This window comes from Stenella coeruleoalba (genome assembly GCF_951394435.1).
Source record: "Stenella coeruleoalba genome assembly, chromosome: 10".
NCBI classification, from domain to species: domain Eukaryota; kingdom Metazoa; phylum Chordata; class Mammalia; order Artiodactyla; family Delphinidae; genus Stenella; species Stenella coeruleoalba.
Window position 1 is genome coordinate 22,519,797 of NC_137156.1, and position 6,000 is coordinate 22,525,796.

Consider the following 6,000-nt stretch of genomic DNA (forward strand, 5'->3'; position numbering starts at 1 on the left):
CTGGGCAGAATCAGGAGGTGAAGGGCAAGAGATTCCATAGAGGAAACTGTAGGAAATGGTGCAGTGTCCAGGCTGGAGATACTGGTCCTTGTCTGGGGTGTGAGCAGGGAAAGTAATAGTAACTGATTGGATTCTGGATATATTCTGAAAATGGCGTTTTACAGCAATTCCTAATGGATGAAATTTGGGTTATAAGAAAGCAGAATGAAGGAAGACCCCAAATTTTGAGATTTGCAAGTAGACATGTGGGGCACCTTCCGCAGAAATGGGGAGACTCTGGAAGCAGCATATTTGAGGAGGCGGCAGCACTGGCATTCGCTTTAGGAAAGTACAAACTGAGTCTGGGGTTCAGGTGAGATGACCTGGTTGGGGAAATAGTTGGAGGAAGTGACACCCTATAAATGAGGTTTAAAGCTTTGCGAACAGATGAGGTCACCAGGGGAGAATTGGCTACAGATGAGGAAGGACAAGGACTGAACCCTGGACCCCCCAGCGCTATGCGATCTGATCAGACCACACACCTGAGCAGACCGCACGGTTCTGAACACCGAGTCTAGACGGCAAAGAGACCAGGGGGTCCCGATCTTCCTGTGCACCACCTGCACACCTCAGGTGGAAGGGAGCGTGAGAATCTGCATTTTAAACAAGTTTGGTGCTGATGTTGCTGGTCTTCAGATCACACATTTAGTAGCAACAATGTAGACCAGGATTCCCACGTGGCTGTGCATCAGCCTCACCTGTAGGGCTTGTTCATAAGGGATTCCTGGACCTCGTGCCCACATTCTGAGATGGCGGGTTGGGGAAGAGGCCTGAGTACTTTGTAACAATCCCTACAAGCAGTCCTGAGGCTCAGGCAGATTGGAATCCACTGAGGTCAGGGATCAGAGAGTAATCAGGGTGGGGAGGGGTTTTAAATCCGCATTGAAATGTTTCTTCCCTGGGAAGAAAAAGGCAGGACATTTTCTGGGAGATACATGTTTTCTCTACCATGCAGTATAGCCAGGTGGAAAATTTAAGAAGCAGTTATCCACTCAGCATAAAGAAAAGTTTTTGAGTTCTAAGAGGGTAGACCTAAATTTTCTCCACACACACGAAAAAGGTGATAACGTGGCATGATACAGTTGTAAGCTAATGCTACGGTGGTAATTATTTTGCAATATTAAGTGTATCAAGTCAAGTTGTACACCATAAAGTTACTGAATATTGTAGATCAATCATATCTCAATAAAGCAACGGGGAAGAGTCTCTGAATCCCTGCTCTCTCAGAGTTTTGCTACATGGTATTCTCATGCAATTCTTTATGGGCAAAAAAGGGTTTCAAATTGTTCTAAATGGAACTAGAGAGAGAGGGGGGGGAGGGGGAGGGGGAGGGGGAGGGGAGGGGGAGGGAGGGTGGGAAAGAGAGATTGATTGTAGTTTTGTTTTATTTCAGGAAAAAGCCACAGAACAGCCCTGAGACTACACAGCCAGGAACAGAATCCATAATCCCACCCAGGTCGGGTCCCACAGAGGAACCCCTGCCCCTGCAGGTGGGCACAGATGCAACTTTTCACAGCACTGTCAGCCCTGATGCTGGACAGCGCGCCCTGCGGCTCATCCTGCTGTCTCTGCTGCTCCTGACAACTGGATGACACTACTGCCGCCTCTGCCACATGTGCCAAAGCGTTCAGCACAGTTCCCGCCTCTCTGTGTCACCACGTCCTGAGTCAGAGTCCAGCATGGGGTCACCTGCCTGGTGGAGCCTCAGGCTGTTTCAACCTGCCAGAATGTTCGGAAGCAGGTTTTTCTCTCCTATGGAAGGAGGTGGTCTCTACCTCCTACCAAGATCTTCAAATTTGAAATTCCCCTAACTTGGGAAGAGGGTAGAGATTCTAGGGGTTGAGGTTGAAGGTGAGGAAGGGAAAAAGAATGACAAATTCCAATTTTTGCAGCAGTGATCTAGACGAGCACTTGACCTGGTACATTGTAAGCAGTCAGGTTGTATGGATGAATAAGTAATAAATGGCATCTTTCAACTTCTTCTGTGATGTTCTGTTATGGGGTCCAGCTTCTGTCTACTCCAGTTTATACTCAGATAAGCAGAGTGCATTTTTCAATAATGAAATGATTACTCAAAATGTCCTCTCCCTACCTTTGTCTCTTTCTAAGCTTAAAAAAACAAGATCTATAAGTGTTCATGGGATCCATACATAAACACTGACATTTTATACTGTTTCATATTTCTTTGTACATGCACATCTTTCTGGGGAAAGTATCCATATCACTTATTAGTTTACATGTGATCCCCACAAAAGTCTTTAAAAGTATCAGTAGTAGTTTAGACACCAAGTTACTCAATCTCTGGTCCATGAGGAACTAATGATCCAACTGTCTTAGCAGATCCAATGACATGATATACATGCTCATCTTTTTCTTGGCAATTATCAGTCTGGGACAAGATAAAGGTAGAAGTTTACTTGCTTACACTCACTTTTAATGTCTGTGTGTTTCTTATTGTGAGCTGAGAGCAAACATTTCACAAAGCAGCACTGGCTCACACAAGTGATAAAGAATCATTGGTTTGGGTGGACTTGTATTCTCGCACCTACCATGGTGCCAGATAAATAGCAGGAGTGAAAAAATAGGTCATGGAGACTCCATTCCCAGTACCGCGACAGAACTTGTTTTAAGGCTGCCTCTTCCAGTGAAAACAAATAATAAAGTATAAAAAGCTTCCATAAGTACAAAACCAAGAGAATAACTGTTCAGGCCAAAATATAAACGTGGGTAATAACCCAGAGGGAAAAGTTGTTTTTATCCTTAGGGCATCAGCCAAATCTGGAAAAATCTTACCTTTGGTTTTCTCAAGCTTATGAGCTGTAATTGGAAATGTCACCCAGAGAGCTCATATTGTTGTATTTTTGTTTGTTTGTTTGTTTGTTTTGCGGTACGCGAGCCTCTCACCGCTGTTGCCTCTCTCGTTGCGGAGCACAGGCTCCAGACGCGCAGGCCCAGCAGCCACGGCTCACGGGCCCAGCCGCTCCGCAGCACATGGGATCCTCCCGGACTGGGGCACGAACCCATGTCCCCTGCATCGGCAGGCGGACTCTCAACCACTGCGCCATCAGGGAAGCCCCTCATATTGTTTTTTTTTAATCTGTGAAGTAAAAGCTTTTAGTCAGAAAGGCTTAGTGGAATCCCCTGAAAGAGCCTCCCAAGCTCAGCTATGACAGAACATTAAAGACAATATTGTGTCTTGGGACAATGAAGGAAGTTAACGTCATCCTCACAGACTTAAAGGATGCAGGGGTGGTGGTCACATCACGTACCAGTTAACTCACCACTGTGGTTCTTGCGGAAACTGGAAGCTTCGTTGTCAATGACAGTGAGACAGCGCTAACTCTCAGCGCTGCTACCTGGCTTTTCATTTCCTACGTTTATGTTTCTACCTACAAAGTTCTCTCTTTTAAAAATCCCAAATTACCTGGAAGATGGGGCCAGTTTTTGGGGAATATAATTTTGATCTGGATTCCTGTGAAGTGAGCCCCAAAACCTTTGACTTGAACTCCTTATTTATTCTGGTCTCTGCATTGCTACCCTCAGCCGTGTGACAGGCCATGTAGTCGGATGGTCCCAAAGTCACCCTGTGGTCGGCAGACTCTAAGTTGGTCCCCGATGTTCCCTCCTCTGGTATCTATGCCCCTGTCTAATACTTTTGGAACATAAGCTGGACCTAGTGACTCATTGGTAACAAATGGAATAGGGGAAGTGATGAATGTATATTTGGGGATCACCAGGGAAAAATATATGAGGGACCTGGGGTCCGCTGTCTCAGGGCTGGCTGTCCAGGCCTGGCTGGGGAAGCAGAGATTCCCGATGGAACCCAATGACAACCGATGCTGCATTCTCTCCCTACCTGAGGAGTTTCTCCTCTAGATGTCAGCCTCCACAGTCACTGCCATCAGACAGGAGGAGGAGAAGGAAAAGACCACAGGCAGGGATTCTCATCCTGGCTGGAATGTCAAGAGAACTGTCTGTGAAAAGGACAAGAAGGGAAGTGAAGAAACGAAGGCTCCCAAATCTCTAACACCTGCTGACCCAAACGCTCCCCTATCAGACCCCATGGCTAGAAAGATGAGGGTAACCGTCTCCCTGTGCTGCGCCCCCAGCCCTGGCCCAGCTCTCCCTTTCTCCATTTACAATAATGTCCCAGGAGCCCAAGTGGTGACACTGTAAATATACCTCTGCTCATCTTAGAACAGACCACCACAGCCCCACACTCCTGGGAAGTCCTTTTCTCCCGATATGTATTCAGTATGTGCAGCAGAACCCAAATAACAGTGGTCTCACAGGATGGAAGCTTGTGTGTGGCTCCCATGCCAGTGAGGCAGGCAGTTCCAGGGCTGCTAGGGTGGCTCTGCACCACGAGGATGTCCAGGCGTCCAGGTCTTCTTGACCTTCCTTCTCTGCTGTCCCTGGGATGTTGCCATTGTTGGCATGACCCAAGGTACCTAAGACCATGTTCATGGTCCATGAGCAACCAGGGAAAGCAGGGAAGGAAAAAATGTTTCTTCCCTTTAAGAGCAAAATTTTAAAGTTCACATCTGCTTCATCATATTGGCCAGAACTTAATCAAAAGGATACAACTAGTGGAGACTGAATGGTATTATTTTTTACTTTAATTAATTTATTTACTTATTTATCTAGGCTGCATTGAGTCTTCGTTGCTGGGCTTTCTCTAGTTCCGCTTAGCTGCATTGCAGGGGCTTCTCATTGCAGTGTCTTCTCTTGTTGCGAGAACGGGCTCTAGGCGCACAGGCTTCAGTAGTTGTGGCGCACGGGCTTATTTGCTCCGCGGCATGTGGGATTTTCGCCGACCAGGGATCGAACCCGTGTCCATTGCATTGGCAGGCAGATTCTAAACCACTGCGCCATGAGGAAAGTCTCGAACGTGTTTTTATTCTAGGTGACTTTCTCCAGAAAAAGAACTCTTATTACTATGGAAGAGAGATGATTTTTGCTATACTTAATTTTTTTTTTTTTTTTTTTTTTGCGGTACGCGGGCCTCTCACTGTTGTGGCCTCTCCCATTGTGGAGCACAGGCTCCGGACACGCAGGCCCAGCGGCCATGGCTCACGGGCCCAGCCGCTCCGCGGCATGTGGGTTCTTCCCAAACCGGGGCACGAACCCGTATCCCCTGCATCGGCAGGCAGACTCTCAACCACTGCGCCACCAGGGAAGCCCTATACTTAAATGTTTTTTAATCACCAGTGGAGAATTGTTACTATCAATATCTTAAGCTGAACCAGATTTATAGTTTAAAAATAGAATAATCTTACAATATATTGCTAATTGATAACAAAATTGCAGATAGAATATGTGATAAATACCACCTGATAAAATGAAATCACTCTCTATAACACTGTCGAAACTGGTAACAGTTACTGTGTCCAGGGAGGGAATTTGGAAGGGTTTTGGATGGGATGGAGGAGGAAATTTACATTTCACTGTATGTCTTCTATGTCATATGATTTTTTTTAACTTTATGCATGTATTAGTAAGTTGAAATAAATGTTGAATGACCAAAGAAAACCCCACACTCATTTAGTAATCATTTACTAGGCGGTTACTAGATGTCAGGCCCTGTGCTGGGCCTCAGTGAGTGACACATCAAGGAACTCACGATGGAGTGAAATGACCTGGTAAATGCAACATAGTCTATAATTAGTTGTTGGGGAAACAGCTTCCAGGAGGGAGGGGGCTGATTGAGAGCATACTGTGTGCCGAGTGTGCTGCCCCCTGCCGGGGACATAAAGAAAGCTAAGATCTATGCCTTGGTGACCTAAATGTGTCACCCCGATGAGGGTCTGTGCCAGTCCATGATTTCCCAGGAGCCCCACTCTTATCCTGTCCCTGTGTGGGATGTGAGCTGAGGAATGGAGAGACAACCTTGGCCCATTTGGTCCAAAAATTAGTGGAAAGGGTTAGTTAGAGAACACAATTTCCTAATGAAACTGAGTA